At 44.0% G+C, this 23,222-nt stretch overlaps 2 long non-coding RNA genes across 2 annotated transcripts; both read right to left on the bottom strand.

The window, feature by feature from the left end:
- Positions 1–8,139: 8,139 nt before the first annotated feature.
- On the bottom strand, positions 8,140–9,171 carry LOC140497856 (uncharacterized). Its single transcript, XR_011964869.1, has 2 exons — positions 9,021–9,171; positions 8,140–8,401 (listed from the first exon to the last, which is right to left on the bottom strand). It is a non-coding gene; the product is annotated as an uncharacterized lncRNA (long non-coding RNA).
- A 3,631-nt stretch (positions 9,172–12,802) lies between these two features.
- On the bottom strand, positions 12,803–20,327 carry LOC140497855 (uncharacterized). Its single transcript, XR_011964868.1, has 3 exons — positions 20,194–20,327; positions 17,510–17,731; positions 12,803–13,117 (listed from the first exon to the last, which is right to left on the bottom strand). It is a non-coding gene; the product is annotated as an uncharacterized lncRNA (long non-coding RNA).
- Positions 20,328–23,222: the final 2,895 nt, after the last annotated feature.

Here is a 23,222-nt window from a genome sequence, read left to right as displayed (position 1 = left end):
GGCTGAGATTCAGATCAGGGGCTCAATTCCCCCAGGGGCTTTAGCCTGAGGGAGAGTAAAATGGATGCTGTTGCCTCAGCAACCTCCACTGTCCTGGGGCCAGGGCCAGACTACATTCCCTTCTCACCCAGATGAAAGAGCTTTCTCACCTTTGAAGCTGCCTTTGGCATTTGTGGGTTGAGGTATCTGGGAACCACAGCTGCTGCCCAGGATTCCATGTCCTGTAACCCACTCCAGTCCTGTCCCTGCTGGTGCCACTGCCAAGGCTGAGATGTGCTCTGCTCTGAGCCTGGTATGATGGATCCTTCCTATCAGCCTTCCAGGCTGTCTTGGATTGGAAATTTGTTGTTGTTTTGTGGCTTCTGCTGCTCCAGAATTTGTTTAGAGTCATTTTTCACAGGTATTTTATGGGCTTTGAGGGAGAGCTACAGTAGGTTCATTTACTACTCCACCATCTTTGCTCTGCCTCCTGATTTTTTCAAATAATTTTTTTCACTCAGCAAAAACTCCATTTACCCTGCTAAGCCTTCTTAAATTGAGAGATAAGGTAAAACAAAATCTTCAAGATAAACTTGTATACTCAAGGGCAACATTCCAGCATTGTTCATGTGGCCCCCTAAAATACCAAAAATGTGTGTGTGTATGTATAAAATTCTGCACTCTGTATCTTTCATCTCCATCAGGAAGTGGGGAGCATCTCTCATCCCTTGATGTCTGGAGTCCCTCCTTTGATCAGTTCAAATGAGATTGCTGTTCTGTTGCCAGACTCTTCCCCCACCAGGCCCTCCTCTCTTGTACAGACTTCTGTGTCATCAAGGGCTCCAATGATTTTTGAATTATCCCTCCTGGATCCTTTTCTAGGTCTGTTTTTCCATTGAGATATGTCACATTGTCTTCCTTTTTTCATTCTTTTGGTTTTGTTTTATTGTTTCTTGATTTCTCATAAAGTCATTGACTTCCTTTTGCTCAATTCTAATTTTGAAGGATTTTTTAATTTTTTAGTTAATTCTTAGTTTTCAGCATTCACTGCCATAAGATTTTGAATTCTAAATTTTTTCCCCTTCTGTTCCCTCTCCCCTCCCCAAGATGGTATGCAATCTGATATAGGCTTTATGTATATATTAATACTAACAACATTTTCACATTAGTCATGTTGTAAAGAAGAATTAGACCGAATGGGAGGAACCATGAGAAAGAAGAAACTAAGAAAGAGAGAGAAAGAGAGAATACTATACTTGGATCTGCATTCAGTCTCCATAGTTCTTTTCCTGGATGTGGGTAGCATTTCCCATCAAGGGTATTTTGGAGTTGTCTCAGATCCTTGAATTGCTAAGAAGAGCTAAGTCTATCAAAGTTAGTCTTTGCATAATGCTGCCATTACTGTATAGTGTTCTACTGCTTCTGCTCACTTCACTCAGCATCAGTTCATGTAAGTTTTGCCAGGTTTTTCTGAAGTCTGCCTCCTCATCATTTCTTATGGAAAAATAGTATTCAGTTACATTTATATGCCACAACTTGTCCAGCCATTTCCCAATTGATGGGCATCCCCTCAATTTCCAATTGTTTGCTACCACAAAAAGAACTGCTATAAATTTTATACATGTGGATCCTTTTCCTATTTTAATGATCTCTTTGAGATGCACTCCTAGAAGTGGTATTGCTAGGTCAAAGGGTATGCCCAGTTTTACAGACTTGTGCATAGTTCCAAATTGCTCTCCAGAATGACTGGATCAGTTCACAATTCCACCAACAATGCGTTAGTGTCCCACTTTCCCCACTTCTCCAACATTAATCATTTTCTCTTTTTGTCATGTTAGCCAATCTCATTGCTGTGATATGGTACCTCAGAGCTGTTTTGATTTGTATTTCTCTATTCAATATTAGAGCATTTTTTCATATGACTACAGGGAGCTTTAATTTCTTCATCTTAAAACTACCTGTTCATATCCTTTGACCATTTATTAATTGGGAAATGACTTCCATTCTTATAAATTTGACTCAGTTCTCTATATATTTTAGAAATGAGGCCCTTATCAGAAATACCAACTATAAAAATTGATTCCCAGTTTTCTGCTTCCTTTCTAATCATGGTTGCATTTGCTTTGTGCAAAAATTTTTCAATTTAATGTAATCAAAATTAGAGTTGATATGCATTCTCTGTCAGAGAGTGTGTGTGTGTGTGTGTGTGTGTGTGTGTGTGTGTGTGTGTGTGCGTGCGTGTGTGTATGAAGACTTTTAGAGACATTTTCACCTGGATAATGCTCTGCCTGGCCTCTATGTGGCTTGAGTGGATAGAGAATGCCGGGTCTAGAGTCAAGAAGACTCATCCTGGGTTCCAATCTGGCCTCAGACCCTAACTAGCTCGGTGACCCCACATGCACTTCCTTAACCCTGTTGGCCTGAGTTTTACTATCTGCGAAATGAGCTGGGGAAGGACACAGCGCACCACTCCAGAATCTTTACCTAGAAAACCCTAAATAGGGTCAGGAAGAGGTGGCTGAGAAATGACTGAACAGCAGCAGCAGCAGTGCTTTGCCTGCTTCCCTCACGTTCTGGTCACTCCAGACCCAGAAGGGCTTTCTTCCTGAATTTCTATGTTTTTTAGGGTGCCTTGGATTGCTGGGGTGGGGATAGAGGCAGGAAACAATCCAACCCTCCTCCTCCCTATTCCCTTCTTCCTGTTGAGTCACTTCTTTTTCCAGTCCTAGGGCAGCCAGGTGACCCTCACCAGTCCCTACTCTCCTTCCTCTAGAACCCTACCCCACAGTCCTTCTATCTGATGCCATGCTCCTGTAATTGAAAGGTAGAGAAATGTTGTTCAAGCATCATCCTTTACAGAAACCTGCAAAAACCACAATCCATTCAATAGGCAGTCCCTGCTCTCCTGCCTCATATCTGATAGGCACACATATCTCCCAAACTGCATTTCCTCCAGGGGACAGTAAACATCAGATCTCTTGGGGATAGACGCTTCCTTAGGGATGAACAGAAAAATCCTGCAGTTCAGGGGCACATCTCCTTTTTTCCAAGTCATCTTCCACAAACTGCCAAAGCTATATGATTATGGTGCCAATGTAAACTGACATAAAATTCTCCAGAACTTAGTTCCCAAACTCTACTTCTAGACCGATTATTCAGTGCTGCCGTGAACATTCTAATCTAGTCCAACTGGCATTCTGCTTGGTCCTCACAGAGGCTAGTGAATGGTCTATTTTTGTAGCGGTTTGACCTTCATTTTTGAGGAGGACCAGTGTTCTCCTGGGGTCATGTTTTGAAAATGAATTGGATTTAGGCCAGTAGAGCTTCACAAAATTGTTAGCCTTACTCTCTCTTCCCGAGTTATAGAAGTCCAGTGGCAATACACAGGTCAAAGCACCCAAAGATGGCCCTGGAAGTAATGGATGACATTAGAATCTTTGATGTCTGCCCATTCTCTAAACACTTCATAGGAAATGTTTCAGCCACCTTCATGCCTGTTGGCAAAAAATGTTCTTATCCTCCAATTCCACCTGGTAAAGTCTTCACATGTTTGGGCTGTGTCCCCCTAACTCACTGACAGGTTTGAAGCCAGTTGGTTACACTCAACCTCGTTTAGTTTATCTCCTAAGATGGTTTTTCCAGACTGTGGCCACTGCACATGGTACAGCTCCTTAGAGCTACAGGGGATTGTTGGGTGGACACCAAAAGTGGATAAGCAGGCCTCACACCAGACATGTGTACGGTGAAGCACATGAGGTGTTCAGAGAAGACCGGCACCTTTTATGTGAGGACCTAATTTTTTTTCCGTGTTTTATAGAACAAAGCTCGTCCTTGTATTACTTTGCCCCTAAAGCAGGAATGCATTTCCTCCTCACCTCCATGTTTTAGAATGAGTATTTTCTTTCAAAGTCTTGCTCAAATGATACCTTGTAGATCAGACTTTGATCCCCCAATGTGCTTAATGACCCTAGCTCTTTTGGGTATATGGTGCTGGTTTCACCACCAGTAAAGCTGGGATTGAACTTCCACCTCAAAAACCTAGAGGCTGGATGACCCAGGGAAAGTCACCTAATATCAGAATTAAGGTTAAAAATGAATTGCAGAAAAGATTCTGATCCTTACATGCAGAGACAGCTTTCCCATAGGAGGTTTCCTATAGTAATGAAATCACAGGTCCATCCTTATCCCACCCCCAAATTTGGGTACACTTATGTATGTATATTTTATCTCACTTAGTATCAGGTAAGATTTCTGAGGAAAATATTTAAATTTTTGGTGTTGTGTCCCTAACACAAGGCATGGTGTCTATCAGTGAAGTGTGGTGGATAATTTGTAATAACTAGGGAAGCACAATCTAAGATATACAACTTGCTAGCAAAACAGACATAACAAACAGGTCAATGGACACCCCAGTTAGTCCAAAGACCCTGAATAAAGAGTGAGACACATTTTGATGTGGTCAAAACAATTAGGAAAATAAGACCAATTAATTAAAAGAAAGCAATAGCATATAAGTCAAGTTACAAAATTAGGTAATTTGAAGAAAGATCAGGGACTTTTCAAGTCGGGAGGAGGGAGTTTTGGTCAAGTTGGGAGGAGGTGAGTAGGTTTTGAAGTCTTTCTTTTCCTAAAATGCTGATTAATTATATCTACCTGATTTCATGAAACAATAGATGACTTAGAACTTTTAGTTTACCATAGATAATTTGCAGAAAAACAAAATGGAAGACATGTAGCAACATCAGATAGAGTCAGTGTTCATGATCTGTTTTTTTCCCCACACCAAATCAACTCCATTCCTAATTGAATTTCACTCAAATGTGTCAATTACCTCCTTAATGGAAAGGAACCATCCCCTCCCTCCATTAATTAATTGTCTGTAAGCCAGATCTGTAAGTTTTATCACAGCTTCATAATTAGAATCAGAATTGAGAATCAAGAAAAGACCACTAGGTGTCAGACTTTCCCAAACTGAGGGCAACAGTTAATACAGAGGCAAAAAATAAGAGCCACACACAAACAAACAAACAAAAATGTCATTGATCTCTGATGGCTAATGACCCATTACCCTGTATCTAAGTGAAATGGGAAAGCAACCAAGTGAACCATGAAAGATCCCATTACCCTGTATCTAAGTGAAATGGGAAAGCAACCAAGTGAACCATGAAAGATTCCAGCATGGGTCACATGTGTTAGGCAGTTGTATTTCAGCTATAACCTGTTGAATTTCCTGAAGGGTCATCACAATTACCCCTGAATAGCTAATATAAGAACAGTGAGATTGATAATAGCAAAGGTCCCTCCTCATAACACTTTAATAAGATCTACTGCCATTTGGTTTGGGTTTGCCAGCTGTGTCAGGGAATCTACCTCAGTGTGAAGGGAGGAAAGGGCCTGGGCAAATTCCTCAATTTCAAATGACAGGTTTCTAGTAGCCCACTCTAATGTTACCACTCCCATGTTGAGGAACAGGGACAAGAGGATCTTCATCCCTAGCTCATTTTCATCCAAAGGGTTGTTCTCTACTATTTCTCTTTTTTCATGACAATGTCATTTCTAGTGGCCCTTCTTCCCATCAGCCCCATGGTGTGGTTAAAGAGACTGGGACAGGGGAAGTGCATGAGCCCTCAAGTTCCAAACCAGGTTAGGGAAGAGAGGCATGAGCTTATCTCCACAGACGAAGAACTGCCTGGGTATCTTAAAACTCCATGTAAAATCAGTGAGACCAAACCTTTGTTCCATCAAAGTGCTGGCAAATCTAATCCAATCTAGGCCATTTCTGGCAAGGTTTACTAAAGAAATACTTGGGCTCATGATCTGCACAGTTGTAGAGACAAGTTCTGGCACAGATGAAAAACTCTTTCCTAGTTATATCAGGAAAGGTCATGCTATGGATACAACTGGTTATTTTGCCAAAGTCAAGGGTTACTATAAGAACAATTGAGGTCATGGTCCAGGATAATACATAAAAAAGTGGGAACTATGCCCAGAGGGATATAAAAAAGTACATACCCTTTGACCCAGCAATATTGCTTCTAGATCTGTATCCCAAAGAGATCATTAAAATGGGAAAAGGACTCACATGTACAAAAATATTTCTAGTCCCTCTTTTTGTGCTGGCCAAGAACTGGAAATTGAGGGAATGTCCATCAATTGGGAAATAGCTGAACAAGTTGTGGTATATCAATGTAATGAAATACTCTTGTGCTATAAGAAACGATGAACAGGCAGACTTCAGAAATACCTAGATAGACTTATATGAACTGATGCTGAGTGAAGTGAGCAGAACCAAGAGAACATTACATGTGGTAATAGCCACAGTGTATGATGACCGATTTTGATAGACTTAGCTCGCTCAGCAATGCAATGATCCAAGACAATTCCAAAGGATTCTTGATGGAAAATGCTGTCCACACCCAGAGAAAGAACTGAGTCTGAATGCAGATGGAAGCAGATTATTTGCTTTCTTGTTTGATTTTAATTTGTTTTTACTGTCTCATGGTTCTTCCCATTCATTCTAATTCTTCTATACAACATGACTAATGTGAAAGTATGTTTAACAAGAAAGTATATGTAGAGCCTATATCAGATTGCATGCCATATTGGGGAGGGGGAAGGGAGGGCAATGAAGAAAATGTAAAACTCAAAGCTCATGGAAGTGAATGTTGATAACTAAAAAAAAAAGTTAAATACAAAAGTAAAAGGTGACAGTAGCAGAGGCAGCTTGGGTCAGTGCGCTGTTGTATTCTCTGGGAGTTGTTGACCTTGAACAAAATGTGGTCACTTCCTAGGAGGCGAAAGCCAAGCAGCTGGGGTTTGTCCATTCTAGTATCTTTGTGTTACGGACACACAAGTTAACTGAACTAAAACTACAACTGCAGACTTTCCTGTCGTGGGTGGGGCACAACTAGATCTGGGCTCTCTGATGGACCCATAAGTTGGGTGATCCTTACTGTATGAGATGATGTGGGGAAACTGAGGAAGATTCTCCCCAATCCCTTGCATGACTGCCACATGAACTAACATAAGGAATGTAACAAAGCTGATATATGTAACTGGGAGTGCCAGGGGAAACAGTAGGATTAATGAAGCATGCAGCCAGGGTGAAAGGACCCTTAAGAGTCATAAAACTCCTTAAGGGAGAAGGTGTCTGTGTTCAAGGACCTGGCCAGTCCTTGGACACGTTCATCAAAGTCAACAACTACAAGTTGTTGCAATGGTCTTTGTTCTGAAGATCCTCTTTCCCCTAAAGTTACATGTATAAAAGGACTGAGTGACAGAGGGATCTTTGGAGGTCTTTTGCTACAGAAGTGGGGATGCCCGCTTCTGCTCTCCCAGCCAGGACCTCCCCCCTCTTCACCTCTCCAGCTGCCAAACTGTGGAGCTCAGACTTGGCTGGTGATGTATACTTTTTCTTTCTCTATTCTGTCTTAACTATTATCTACGATTTATACGTACACTATTTGTAGTAATAAATTTAATTGCCCACTCAGCTTGCTTCAGTGCGTCATTGTATCTTAAGATCTGAACCTAAAGTAAAAGTATTGCACAGACTGCATAATCCCTTTCAGTTACAGATGACATTCCCAAAATAGGCTGGAAAAGATGAGGGTTGAGGCCCAATTGCTCTCAATGATATCAAATTTGCCCGACTTCACCACACAATGTAATAAAAGCATCAAGTCTTTCCCAGTCTTTTTGAAAGGAGTAGAAAATGAGATGAAGCCACACAAGGAAAGTCAGACGTGCACGTTAGGACAATGGTCATACTTAGCCATACACAAATGGCATAAATAAATGAAACAGTCGATATAGCAGATGACACCCAGGTAGAGAGGATCCAACCTCCTGTTTCTATTCCAAAGAGACAGTTACAAGGTTCTCTGCCCCTAAGTGCTCCTGAATGGAGCTGACCAGGGAGGAAAGAGCACCTGGTAAGAGCATCAAAATCCAAACAACACAAGGCTTGCCAATGTCATTTGTCACAAGGAGGATGAATAAAAATGTGAACCACAGAGCACGTGGTAAAACAGAAAGCCTTCATCTTCCTGTCCTTATCAACTCCAGAAAGCTGGGAGCTTCCTTCTTCCCTACTCTCCTGGGAAGACAGAGGAAGGAAGGACAATAGGTGAAAATATGAAAATTAGACAAATTCCAAAATGCCAAACTGAATTTTGTTAAGGAGCAGGTTTTACGTGAGAACAGTGTATCCAAGAGTCCTCTTCTCCCATTTTGATTACAGTACGAGTAGCCAGCAATACTTGGAACAGGCCTTCCCAAGCAGCCTGAGTTCTGCTGGCCCACTGGCAATTCTTAACGTTGACTTTACTTACGGGATGAAACAATGCAGTGAGAAGTCCAAAAGTCCGGTTTGTACTGCAGCCCCTTCCTTATGGAGCTCACTCAGTATGCTTTCTAGTTCCTGGATATAAGAGATAACAGAAGTTTCTCCTAATAATGAGCTGGGGGGAATGGTTGTTTTATGGGAGGATGGCCAAAAAGCATTTGAAAAGGAAAAACGTGAAATTCTCCCCTTGCTCTACTCCTGAGGTGGAACAATGCAAGGGGGAGCACATCAGGAGTTCTACCATTTGGCTATAATGTTCCTGGGAGTTTTCATTTGTCAATCCCTTTCAGAACATAATTGGTGGATTCTTTCAATATCTATTTTACTTTTTGTTTCTAGGATATCAAGGTAGTTTTCCTTGATGATTTTTTTGAAGTCAGACATCCAGATCCCCATTTTTTTTATCATGGCTTTCAGGCAGCCCCAAAATTCTTAAATTCTCTCTCTTCTTTCTATTTCTATACCTTCTATTATCTTATCTTGTATCTATTTTCCAGGTCAGTTATTTTTTCCTATCTCTAACTGAATTTCCAATCTCTAATTGATTCCCTAACTCACACCCAACAAAAGTTATTCCAAACCTCTCTTCTTCTCAGCATTCCCATTTCTCTCCTTTACCACCATGGGGTGGGGTTATGAACCTCAAAACACCTTTTGGGGGGAAGCTCACCTCAGATATCTCCTCATTTCTCACCTGGCTCTACTTCTTTGGGAAGTCTTTGATTTCTCCACCATGCCCTTGAATTGGGTAACTTCTTCACACCTAGGCTGTTTTTCTTCCTTCTTTTGTGTTCTGTCTTCCTTTGTTAGGTGCTCAGTGCTTGAGACTAAGGGAATAGAAGACCCTGAATCTGTCACAGTGAGTCTCCCCAAAGAAGACAAAGAAGAGAACAATAGATTGGGGATGCAAATACACAAGAGTGAAGGGCAACCTAGGAGAGAACCAAAATATAGTAACATTAAAAGTAAATCTGCCCACTACTGAAGCAAAACATGATGAAATAAAAGGCAACATGTGCACAGACAACCTAATAGAGGCCTAATAGGACTCCCAGAAGAACACAACTGGGTAAAAATACATTGCCACAATCATGCAGGAAACAGTCAAAGAAAATTGGTCAGAACTTCTGAACATAGAAAATGAAATGCTGATTGAAAGAATTCATAAATCACCTCCAAAAAAAATCAAGGGTGCAAACTCCAAGTGGTCAAATTTAACAACCCAATTCAGAAACAAAAAGTCCTACAGGCCTTCAGGAGAAAGGTCTTTGGAATAATGAAAGATTAATGCAAATGTACTGGAAATGAGGAAGGAATGGAAGGATGTGTTCCAGAGAGCACTGGAGTTCAGGGTGTAGCCCAGGGTGACCTTTCCTGCAAATGTGAAGTTAACAGTATGGGACAAGAAGTAGATATTCAATAACAAAGAGGAGGCTGAAATATTTTTTAGAAAGAAAATCAGAACTTGAGGTTATCTGCATCTTCCACACCATAAATAACAAAAACTAAAGAGGAGAAGACTTCTTTCTAAAAGTACACTAGGGGACAGGTATGAATGAGAAAATCTGGTAGAAATAACAGTGAAGGGGATGACAGAGGGGGTATTATGGACAGAATCTTGTGACATCCTATATTCAGGAGGATGCTTCTTTTGTGGGACTGCATTAAAATATGGGAAGACACACACAAGGGGGGAGAAGGGAGTGACATGCCAAGGTCATATCCAGGACTAGAAATTGGGAATTAAATTCCATATATATTTACTAAGCACCTCCTATATGCCGGTCACTCTGCCAATCAATGAAGATACAAAAACAGGCAAAAAGACAACTCTTGCCCTCAAGGAGCTTACAGTCTAATGGGGGAGAATATACACAGAACAAGCTATGGATAGGACCAATAGAAAATAACTAACAGGGGCTAGAAGTAAGAGGGGCTAAAGAAGGCTTCATGTAGAAGCTTTTAAGTCTTTAATCAAAGGAAGCCAGGCAGGTCAGTAATCTGAAATGGGGAGGAAAAGAATTCCAAACTTGAGGGACAGCCATAAAACTGCCTAGAGAGGGGGTGGACCCAAGATGGAGGAATAACAACATGAATTTGCTAGTGCACTCCCCCCAAACCCAGCCAAATACCTGAAAAAAATGACTCTAAATTAATTCTGGAGCTGCAGAACCCACAGAATGACAGGGTGAAGCAAGTCTCCAGCCCATGACAGCCTGGAAGGTCCCTGGGAAGTGTCTATTATGCCACACTGGGAGCAGAATGCAGTCCAGTGTGGGTCACAATGGCACAGACTGGACCTACGCAGGCCTCTAGGGACGGAATCTCTGCACCTGTGGTGGTTTCCAAACTGTGTGACACCCCAGGGCAGTGAAGGGGGTGGAGGAGCCTTCTACAGCAGCAGTGACTGTCTGGAGCTCTAGGCCCACATAGTGGGGAAGGGGGGGAAATCGAGCTGCTGAGAGGACACACTCCACCTCCCACTGGAATCAGAGAACTAACTTAGCAAACAGCTCAAAAGTCAAGTAAATAGCTAGGAAAATGAGCAAAAACTGGAAAAAGAATTAAACTTAGAATCTTACTTTGGTGACAAGGAAGGCCACAGTATACAAACAGAAGACAAAAAAGTCAAAACTCCTACATCCAAAGACTCCAGGAAAAAGTATGAATTGGTCTCAGGCTGTGGAAGAGCTCAAAAATGATTCTGAAAATCAAATAAGAGAAGTAGAGCAAAAATTGGGAAGAGAAAAATAGAAAGAAGAGCAGAGTTGTAAGATGTCAAACCAGAATTAGCATGGAAAATGGGAGCTGAGATTGTGGAGAAGGATTTTTCTAAAGGAAATGGGAGAAAAACACTGAGCACCCGCTCCCCCGAGTGTCTCTGCAGCAGGAAGCCAAGGCAGGTGCCTGCCTGGAAAAAGACCATCCAGAGAGAAAATACCAAAACCAAGCCTGGGAGGACAGGGGTCTCAGGGCAGCCTCCAACAGTCATCAGTATCCTCCGGCTCCATCTCCCCATTGCTAACATTGGTGAGAGCACCGATCCTCTCAATCTGTGAGGGCCATCCCTTGAGCAGCTACTTAAAGAAGCCTATTCACTGAATGGGATTATCTCACTCAAAGATAGAATGCTATAAAACCTTAGCCTAAAAGGTCAAGGTCTCCCGTTGCATCCTGGACCATCTCCAGTCATCCTGATGAATATCAGGCCACTGGACCCAGATGGTTCAGGAGAAGAAAGTGAGGTTGGTGACCTTGTGCAGCCCTTCCTCCCTCAAATCTTGATGTCATGGTTCTCTTCAAGAATGAAGGACAAACACAACCCCAGCAGGACCATGGGATGCTTCCATCACCCCCAGCAACTTCTAGCCTTTCCAGCTTTCAGTCCTTCCACTATCCCACACAGAGCTAAACATTTGCTGGAGGACAGAGAGGGCCAGGGAAGGTGCATTTACCCTAACCCTAAATGCGCTCTGAATCCTTGCCCTACTCCCATTCCTCCCCTCCCCCCACTTATTCAGAAGGCAGAGAAGAAATAAGATACTCAGTATACAGAGGAAACCCCCACCTTAGGCTTGTTATCAGGGTAGAAGAGGGAGGGCAGATGAGGAGGCACCAGAAACAGAAAGACAAAAAATGACTTGTTTCTCTTCTCATTTGGGCTACGTTGCATATGCCAAGTGGAAAACATCTTCCATTTCATAGAATCAGAATGATCTCTTTGTCCTCCCATGATCCTCTCTTTCTCTTGTTTGGGTAATTACTGCCATATCATACATTTTAAGATCTGATGCTGCTCAGTCTCCTTCCCTTAGACTTTTGTTCACTGTTTCCTTTCATGTCCTTGTCTCTTTCATTCTCCAAATGAGTTTTATTAGGTTTTCCTCATTTGCATTCAAATTTATAATTACTACTTGTGAATTAAAATCCATCCTATATTTACTCACTGTTTTCCTTCTCAGCTTACCTTATGGGGTTTCCTTATCTTCTCCTCTTACTGGGGACAAATTTCGAATTTTAGCCAAACCTCTAAAAGTCCCTAGGTTATCTATTCACCACCACCCCCCAATCTTAATCTAGATACCCTTCTAAAAGCTGATGCCTCACCCTATCCCCAAGTTTTCTCCTCTCTCTACAAGTTCAGAACTTGTCTCAACCTCTTGAGATGTATACATGGTTTCCTCTTCAACCCAAGGGAGAGTTGGATTAAAATATGAGCAGCCCTCCACCCGCAACTGCTTCCTCTGTATTTTTCTTCCTTTTGTGCCCTCTTTTCAAGAGAAAGTTTCCCCTTTTATCTTTCTCCTAACCAATTTTGTTTCTTAGAATCACCTCATCATGTACAACTCAGCCCCAACCTTACTTGCAGACTACCTTAGACATGATAACAGTTTTCAGAATAGTCCTCCTCCCCTATTGCTATTACTTGTATGTATTCATGTCTTATCTGCCCTTTGATCCTTTCTTTTCTGTCAGTTTCTTTTAGCATTATCATGTCTGGGGATGGCATGGGGCACACCCTAGAATTCTTGAAGTTCAGCATCAATTTGGATTAGCAGCACGGGGTTTCTAGGCCATGGTGGGCTTGACTGTGGATGGTCTACGACTTCATGTTTTTCAGAAGGGCAAGACATCCCATATTCAAATTCTGTGCCTGGAGGGGGAGTGGAAAAGAAGAGAGTGGGAAAGAAGAGAGACGGTCATGTCATCACCTGGTAGTAACTTGGGTGGCCAACTTGGTATCTAGACAGCTGATGCTTTCCTCTCTTCTGTCCATCTGTACCAAGGGGGCTGGGGGAAGGAAAAGAGGTTGGAGGTCTTCCACTTGGAATATCTTCAGTTCCACAACTGACTTTCTCCCCTTCTCCACCTTCAGCCTCAGGGAAACCCCCAAGGGCTTTAATGCCCCTCCAAGCTAGGCCTCCTTTCCACCATGGCCTCCCCTCCCAAGGCTAAGAAGAATAGACAGAGGAGGGGGGAGGAAGAGGGGGCAGCAATGGTAGTAGGGAGACTGCAGATCTGTGAGAAAGCATAAAGGTATCTTGAGGATAGGCAGTGGTCATAAGTAAAACAAACGTTGTAAGTGAGAGAACTGGGGGGAGGTGGCGGGGAGGAGACCAACAAGGAGACAGATTGCGAGAGAGAGAATATGACAATAATTATGAATGAAATGCACAGCAATCCCTACTGGGAATGAGAGACATTTCCCCAGAAAGAAAACAGAATGCATGTCCATCAATTGGGGAATGGCTGAATAAATTATGGTATATGAATGTAATGGAGTACTATTGTGCCATAAGAAATGATGAACAAGAAGACTTCAGAGAGGCCTGGAAGGACTTATATGACCTGATGCTGAGTGAAAGGAGCAGAACCAGGAGAACTTTATGCACAGCAACAACCACAGTGTGTGAGAGTTTTTTCTGGTAGACTTAGATTTTTGTAATAACACAAGAACTTCTTACCAAAAAAAAAAAAAATCCCAATGGAGGATCTCAAGGCAAAATGCCTGCCACACTCAGAGAGAGAAATATGGAAGTCACTCACATATTGTAGCAGATCATGTTTGTGTATGTGTATGTGTTTGTGTATCATGTTCTGATTTGTTATACGATTTCTTTCATTTATCTTAGTCTGACTACATAGCATGACTATAGTGAAAATATACTCAATAGGAAAGTATATGTAGAATCTATACAGAATTGTATGCAGTCGTGGGGAGGGAGGGGGGGAGTGGGGGGTAGGTGGGGGGGATAAAATCACAATTGTATGGCAGTGATTGTTAAACATTACAAAATAAAAAAAAGAAAAAAGAAAAAAGAAAAAAAAGAAAAAAAAAAAAAAGAAAACAGAATGCAGAATGCAAGAACTTATTGGTTCACAGGGAGACATTTGAAGGCAGGAGGGATCCCCGAGGATGCTGGAGCAGATTCTCTTTTACTTCGGCTGCACTCAAAAAGATCAGCTGAGCAGTCCTGACCAAATGGCAAAGCGTTCAAATTCTTGAAGGAAAGGGACCATGAGGTAGAGGAGGAAAGAGCATGAAAGCAGAGAATTGGGTAGTGAATGCCAACGAGGAAACAAACCATCAAGGGGATGGGAAAATGATGCAGACTGACAGTCGCCTCCAGAGAAAGGGAGCCAAATGTAGATGGGAGGATAATATATTTTTTCACCATCTTCTCTGCCCTGCACCTCCATGGGTTTCTTGGTTGTTCCCCAGTCTTATGTTTGGGCTTTGGATTTCTTTGTCCGTTAAACATATGGAACTAGCATCATACTGCCTGTGGTCATCAGGGGGAAGAAAGGGAGGTTTGCTTGGAAGAAGGGAGAGAATGAAGCTGGAACTTTAAACAGATGAATGTTAAAATTTCTCCTCCATGCAATGGGTAAAAGAAAATGGGAAATAAAAAGTACATGTGGTGGAGGAAAAGAGGAAGAGGAAAAAGAAAATGTAAAAGGTCAAACACTCTCCTTTTTGCCACCCTCTCTCTCCCCTTTGCAAAATGCAGACAAGAAGATGGCCATTCTGCCAGGGAGGTCAGGCAAAGCACATTTTCACCTTAGCCAAGTTGCCACCAAGAAACATTTCATCCTTAAACTGCCCCTACATATCCTTTGGCCATTTATCAATAGGGGAATGTCTCCTATTCTTAGAGATTTCACAAAGTTGTGTTTATACTTTTTATACAAGACCATTAACTGATCAATTGTGAATAAATTTTTTTTCCTCATTTTCTTCTTTCCTTCTCTTGGTGACATTTTTTTTCAAAACCTTTTTAATTTCATGCACTGAAAATTATCCCTTTCACACCTAGCTTTAGTCTGTATTTCCTATTTCTTCATAAATTGTTCACCTATCCATTAGTCTGAGAGGCAATATCTTCTAAATTCTCCCTGTGCTTCAACGACATGTATGTATTTGGACTTTATCTTGGTATACAGTCTAAGATATTAGTCTCTGCCCAGTTTCTGCCATACCAATCTCCAGTTTTCCCAGCAATTTTTTCAAACCAAATAATAAATTTTTCTCCCCAAATATAATGTCTTTACACTTGTCAAATACAAGCTTATGATGTTGACTTGCTGCTGTCAGTTGTATGTCTTCTCTAGTCCACGGCCCTGCCTTTCTATTTCTTAGCCAGTACCCTAGAGTTTGGGTCATTACTGCCTTACCATACACTGTAAGATCTGGTACTGCTCAATCTCCTTCCCTTAGATTTTTGTTCATTATTTCCATTCATATCCTTGACTCTTTTTTCTCCAATTGAATTTTATTAGGTTTTCCTCATTTGCATTCCAAGTTATAATTACTAGCTGGGAATTACAATCCATCTTATTTTTACTCTCTATTTTCCTCATCAGCTTACCTTACTTTGTTGCCTTTCCTTCTCCCCTTAACTGGGACAAATTCCTAATTTTAACCAAACCTCTATTCACCCCAAATTGATCTAGATACCCTTCTAAAGTCCCTCCCTCACTCTGTCCCCCAGTTTTCTCCCCTCTCTACAGCTTCAGAAGTTTTCTCAACCTTGTCAACTCTGGTGAGTGTTAGGTTCCAATATGGGTTGCCCTCACCCCCACCTGTTTCCTCTGTATTACTTCTTCCTTTCATGTCCTTTTTTTATGAGATAGTTTCCTCTTTTATCTTTTTCCTAACCAATTTTGTTTCTTAGAATCACCTCCTCATACACAAGTTAGCCCCAAACATTTTTTTCAAACTACCTAAGATAACAATTTGAAGAATAACCCTCTTTCCCTATTCCTTTTTCTTGTGTGAATTCATATCTTCTTTGCTCTTTGACCCTTTCTTTTCTGTCACTTTCTTTTAGTTTCCCCTTGGCTAGGGATGGGAGGGAGCACACCCTGGAATCCCTGAAGTTCAAAGCCAATTGGAACTTTCAGGATGAAGTTTCTCAGTCATGCTAGGCTTGGTTGTGGATGGTCTATGATCTGATGTGAGTCCCCAAGGCTAAAACATCCCAACTTCAATTTGTGGGTCAGGAGGGGGAATGGAAAAGAAGGGGATGGGAAAGAAGAGAGATGATCATGTCATCACCAGGTAGTGACTTGGGTGACCAACTTGATGTCTAGACTTCTGGTGACTTCCTCTCTTCTGTTCATCTGTACCAAGGTGGGAGGGGGGAAGAAAAGAGGATGGAGGTCCCCTACATGGAAGATCTGCAGTTCCACAGCTTGCTTTTTCCCCTTCCCCACTTCCAGTCTCAGGAAAACCCCCAAGAGCTTTAATGCCCCTCCAAACTAGTCCCCCTTTCCACTATGGCCTACCCTCCCAAGGTCAATGCAATTCCCTCCTCCATTGGGTCAGAATCCTGCTGATTGTTCTGATTTAGAAGAGGGACTCCCCTGAGGAAGTCATCCCTTCCTTCTAAGGCAGCCCCATTCCAGACAAGCCTCACTTGGAAAAGGACAAGTACTTTATTTTCTCTGATCTTTTTTTAATCGACTGTTTCATTTCCCTTGCCCCCAAATTCCCTCTTACCACCCTGTCCCCTGGGCCTGCAGCCACTAAGACCACAGCCCCTGGGCTATGCAGGGGGACCTCAAACCAGATCTAAGTATGACCATCCCTTTCCTTCAGGGACATGGGGATGAGGTAAGATTGTGTCTAGAGGACAGGCTGCTGCCATCCACTCTGAAACATGCAGTTCTCAGCACCTGAGGATGTTTAGGCAGGGGGACAACATCAATCCCCACCCCAGCCCAGCCAGCCTGCTGCTCTTCAGCCTGGGAGGGCTGAGACAGAGCTCAAAAGAGAAGCAAAACCTAGGCCTGCCAGCCACCATGTCTCTAGGCCTAAAGTCACTCAAGGAACCCTCTTTCTAGTCATTCATTCCAAGCAACTGGCCCTCTCTTTCCATCCCTGTCACTTAGACCAACATTCTTAGGCCTAGCATGGGCTCAAGGAATAGTGCTGGCACACACAGGAGAACAGAAAATCAAGAAGTCCTTTGGGGAATTGATGATTTAATGGTCCCCTACCTAACCTGGTCCTTCTTCACCAGTAAGGAAAGAAGAGGAGGAAAGAGAAAGAAAAGGAAAAAGAAAAGGATTCCTGAAGGAATGAGCAAGAAGGAAGGACAGAAAGAAGGGAAGGAAAAAAAGAACTTTCCACCCACCAGACATATTGACACCCTCACAACTACACACAAATGCACATACCTGGAAGGTGGAGGGTAAAAGAGAACTGCCTTGCTGCTGCTACTGTTGCTGCTACTGACCTCTGGATAGAGATCAAAGCAGGATAGGAGGGAGCCCTGGAGGTCAGGGATGGGCCTTGGGTGGGCAGGCTGTCCCGCAGCTTCCAAAATCCAACTATACAAGGATGTGCCCCAACATATGCAGGCCACACACCCACTGAACTCCTGGAGCGGTGCAGGAGACCTAAGTACAAAAAGGAAAGGAGATTGGTGAATGTCTGGATGAGGGGCAGAAGGCCAACTCCCACTGCCACTAGGCAAACTTTTCCCACTCTGGGTGGCTGGGAAGGGAAGCTGGGCAGTCAGGCAGGGAGGCAGGCAGACCATCCAGGATGGGATGAGGGAAATAAGGAGAAAGGAATGGGGAGAGAGGGAAAATAAAGATGAAACCTCAGTGCCAAAAAGGAATCTGGGTTCTCTGGTTCAGAGAATGAAGGAGGAAGTGAAGATGAACCTTGAAAAGCCTGGTATCCTCTGGATGTGGTCTCAGTGGACAGAAATGTTACCCATGGTTCACCTTTTGCATGCGTCCGTATGTGTGTATGTGTGTGCACGTGTGCATGTGCGTGAATGAGAGAGAGAGACAGAGAGAGAGAGAGAAGGAAAGAGACAGAGAGAGAAGGGGGAAGAGGTTCCTTCAGCCTTTAGTCCCTTAATAATGAGATGAGGGAAAAGAAAAGGAGCAATTGAAAAGTTTTTTTGGGGGGCAGGGGGAGAAGGGGAGGGGAGAAAGAGAAGAAAAATAAAAGGAAGAAGAATTCAATGAAACCAAAAGATCTATGCTCCCTGGCTGATTCTAACAATGAGAATGAGAGGATGGACCCTGGAGACAGCCAGCAAGGACAGCCATGATGGAATGGATGAACACAGAACAGAGGAGAGTTGCTAATGGCAAGAGAGAAAAAGCAGACCTGAAACAGTCCCTTCATCTTTCCTTCCCACTTCCAGCCAGGCATCCACAAACACTTTCCTTTGGTATGCCAATCCTCAACAACACAGTTAATATGCCAGGGTCTACCCTACGCTAAGAAAGTGGACAAACAGCCATTGTGGATCCAAGTCTAGCCATTTCCTAGAAGGCATCCTTTACACCTGCTATGTGCATTAGTTTCCTGGGGACAGGGAGCCAGGGCCTCAGTTTACTCACCTCTGTAGTTCATAAAGGGTCAGGGAGAGTAGCTGGATGAGAAACACAAATGAGGATGCCTAGCCTCCTGTGTACCTCCAGATGATCTCTCCCATGAAAATAGGAAACTTCAGTTCTTGACTATTGAAATGAAATCTCTAGGGCAGGCATAGTAAAAGGAACAGGGCCAAGAGAATGTTGATGGGGATAAAAATGTCCAACCTACAATCCAAGAGAAGGAGGCAGAGCTCTGAGCCAATGGCAGTTGCTTAAAGGGTCCTTGGTCCACACCAAGCAAGTTGACCTCAGACCTTCCTCAGGATCTGAGATGGCCCCTGCCCTCCCAGGCATCTATTGGTGGAGCCTTGGACACCTGATTTGACAATCTGGAGAACAAGTACTTAGACATTCTCAAGGCACTGTACAAAATACAGTATTCCATTGGTTGATATATGGCCCATAAGCTCAAAAAAACAAAAAGGAGATATCAGCATTATTGGGTGAAGCAAGGAAAATCTCCAAGACTAGATGGTCACAAGATTGATGGGCTCCTCCGATGAGAACCTAGATTCCTACAGGATCTAGACAAGGGATGGATTAACACATTGCTTCTTCTCATACCTGTTATCAGGTGATGGGCTAGAAATGGATTACCAAACAATTGGATTCAAAGAATTACTATCAACAGCCCTTCTAATATCATCAGGAACTGACCAATATTGATTATAGCTGGAGTTCGGGTCCTCAATGAATCATCTTTCTGATGCTATGTAGAGGGACAGCAATAGTATTGGACAGCCACCTGGGAATGAGAAGCTATTCAGAGTAACAGGAATATTCAGGCCGATTGACAAAGACTTAGGGACGAAAAAGCCAATCCACCGCTAGATTCAGAACTCACAGATGTACATACTACATGACTACGGCTCTCTCCCTCTCTCTCTCCACATATACGTACTTGAGTGGGGTCTATGTAGATGTACAGGCACATACCAACACACAGGTCTATGTCTCCATAAAATGTTGGTATCGAATGCAAGGCTGGGAGGGAGGAAGAGCGGGGTGAACTCAAAATGGAACCAAAAAATCATCAAAAGTTTCTAAAAATTCCTAGAATTTGCAGGGCTTTTCTCATTCTGGGGGTTCAATCTGGCTCTGCAAGAAAGGGGAGTAGAGCTGGAAGGCACCTAACCGAATCAACGTTGAAAGCCGAGTTTGTTGAGGAGTTTTCTTAAGGAGAGGGGAGAAAAAACTGCGCACCCGCACCCAAGACTCTCTCCCCAGCAGGACCATGGGATGCTTCCACTGCCGCCACCAGCCCCTAGCCTTTCCAGGTTTCAGTCCAAGGCAGAGCTCAGCATTTACTTCGGGGGAGCGGACCACACACCGTCCCCACTCCGCTCCCCCAGCCTCGGGCTCGGGCTGCTCAGCTGGAGGACAGAGAAGGGGTAGCGGAGGTGAGGAAGAGCAAGGGCGGATTGTTAGGAAGGGCTGGCAGGGGTATGTGTGGGTACTCTTACCTATCCCAAAGCACCTGCAATCCTGAGCGCCCCATCGGGGTCTTCCTTGTTCTGTAGCAGCTCCCAAGGAAATGGTTCCAATCTGGATGCGGAGCCCCAAAGACAGGAGGTGGAGTGTTTGGGGACAGCAGGGCAACTGAGGCCCTCTTCCCACCCCACCCCCCACCCCCCCAGTGCCACGGCCAGGAAGCCCTTAAGGTGTGCTAAGATGGTCTGACCTCAGCTGGTGGGGCTTTAGAGCTGGGGCTGCCAAGGCTAGTATGGATGCTGTGACGTGGCTCCTAAGGCATGAGGGGAGTGGCTCCAGGGGTCCTGTTCCTCGAAGTGTGACGCTGGCTGAGGGCTGGCAGGGCTTGCCCCTCCACAGGCCTCTGCCTCTCGGAATACCCTGACACCTGACCTGGGTTAGAGGTCCCGTGGGAGGAGGGAGCGTGGTGGGAGGGGCAGAATTTGGTTGTGAGTTGTAGGGCAATTCAACCATCTCCAAAACAAAGGTTCCCTTCAGCACTCCAGAAGTCGTGACCAGGCAGGCAGAAGAAAAATCAGAGCCCCAGGGGCGCCAACCCCACCCCAGCCCCTGCACGCATCAGGGCCCTTTCCTCACACCCTCTCACCACGCCTTCTTTTCTTCTTTTTACTTCTTAGGAGATCGGCTCCTTCCTTCCAGATAGGCAGCAGCTAGAAGCTCAGAGTCCTGGAACCCTTCCAGCTGCAGGGAACTGGGGTCAGTTAAGGAGGAAGCGCGGAAAGGGGGTTAACCAGAAGGACCTGGAGGTAAAGAGAGGACCCAGAACGAGAAAATTAGCCAGAACCACACCAAATCCGAGGAAGAGTATCATCCCCTCCCTTACCCCTTGCCTTCGGATTTGCTCCTGAACAGACTGTTTTCCTTGAGGTGTTCATGAAAGCAACAGAGGGGAATCGAGTTTCCTCTGCGCCTTTGGAGACAGACTTCTCTCAGTGTGGTCAAATGCTAGGCTACCGCACTTTTGAGTCCGTCCCTCAAGTACACTGCTGTGGTCCTTCCGTTGCCTGAGGAATGTTGGGTTTCTGGATTTCTTTTCGTGTCTTCTAGTGTTCCCAGCGGTAACAAAACTTTGACTTGGGCGGGTGGAGATCGTTTCCCTGAGACAACCGAGTGAGCAGAGTTCAATCCAGAAGCAGGCTGGGGAGATGGCTTCGGGAGCAGAGGGGAGTGCAGTCTGCCCTGAAGCCCCATACCCCACCAGTCTCTTGCCCAGGTGCCACGGACATGGAGGTGATGATTTGAGCAGAGAGGTGGGCAAGGGTCACAAAAGAAGTGGTCTGGCCACGGTCGAGGGCCACCTTTCCCTACAAACTCGCTAGACCCTTGGGGGAAAATAAAAGCTTTCCTGGACAATCCAGACCGATTGTCCATGGGGTGGAATACCGCTGGGGTGAAGCAAATAATGAGCTGGTTCATTTAGAGAGAGGTGGAAAGACTTGGACAGGTGGAGTAAGATGCTGCCCCCCTTTCAGAGAAACAAGACAAGTAGCAATAAGGAGAGTAGTCTTGTATAGATGTGTTTGCATGTATCTGTGTATATATGTGTAACGCTAGACATATCTCCGCATACCGATGGGTGCCTGTGGATGTCTGCGTCCGTGCTCACTTTGCTGCACGGTCTGGGGTCATGTCTGCGGAGAAATAAAGTATAAAGCACGCAGTAACAGGAAAAAGAAAACCTACAAGTCAGGAATGAAAAGTCGGACAGCTTTGACTGCAATGTGTACTCTTTAATATATAGGTTTTCCTGAAATGGAAATTTATTGATTAGAGTACCGTTTATGTTCTGCTATGTACATGTCCATTTTTTCTTCTCTTATTTTGTATTAAAGTTTAAATAAATTCAAAAACTTGAAAAGAAAAAAAGAGCTAACAGATATAGTTCAGTCCTGGACAGCTCCTCAGGGTACTTTGAGCAATCGCTGTGAGTCTCCTCCCCCACATGGAAAAGAAAAAGTGACATGTTCTTTCAGGTTTTCTCTCAGGATCTAAATCCTCACCCTGCCTCTATTCCTCCCCTTCCTCCACTTACTTAGAAGGCAGAAAAGAAATGACACCCAGTATAGATAGGAATTACGGCTTAAAAAAAACATCTAGTGTTAGGGTTAGGCTTATCAGAGAGAGACAGAGAGACTTTGAAAGAAGGGCTCCTGGGCTGGGGCTCAATTATGTGCTTGCTCTAGTCATCAAGTCTAGTGCTCTAGGAAAGTACCTCACTCAAAGTAAGATTGTGATAAGACCTAAGCCTGAAAGGGCCATTGTCTCACATTGCATCTCTGGCCATCTCCAGTCGTCCTGATGAGTATCATGGCACTGGACCCAGATGGCTCAGGAGAAGAAGGTGAGGTTGGTGACCTTGCACAGCCCTCCCTCACTCAAATCAAAGTCAACTGCAAGTCATGTCATCATCTTGATGTCATGATCCTCTTTGACAACGAAGGACAAACACAACACAAGAGTTGTAGGAAGAGGGAGTGTGAGAGCAGTGAGCAGTGCTGGCCAGAAGTGAAGGCACTGAGACCAGGCTGTCTGAAGAAAGGTATGGAGTAGTTACATGTGGTTACAAAAGGATTCTTTGTCATCCACTCCCCTGCCCCAATGAAATACTCGAGGAACAAATGAAAGGGCTGGGGTAGGGTAATGGGAACCCAAGATGTGCGCTCTACAACAGCCAGAGCAATGAGTGTCCGGGGGAAATCGGTGGACATGGATTAGGGTGAATTGGAGTCACCTGAAGTCTGTATGGGATATTACCTGTGGCTGGGAACACAAAGACCTCAGCTTCTGGAAGGAGAGGTGAAATGTTGGACTTAGTTTCAGACAGACTCCCAAAAAGTGATTTCCACCACCACCGCCTTGTGGGACTTCAAGTCGGTTGCCCTTGCTCAGGGAGCTTGTTGGGATAGTCTTTGGCTGCTCCTAGTGCTTGAACTGGTGGCTCCATGTCTTCCTGTTCAGCTGCCGGAGATTTGTCCATCCTTTCAGTGACATCTCCCCTGTT

Source organism: Notamacropus eugenii, chromosome 3 (assembly GCF_028372415.1).
Source record: "Notamacropus eugenii isolate mMacEug1 chromosome 3, mMacEug1.pri_v2, whole genome shotgun sequence".
NCBI classification, from domain to species: domain Eukaryota; kingdom Metazoa; phylum Chordata; class Mammalia; order Diprotodontia; family Macropodidae; genus Notamacropus; species Notamacropus eugenii.
Note: the sequence above shows the minus strand (reverse complement) of the source record. Positions and strands in the feature narration are given on the sequence as shown.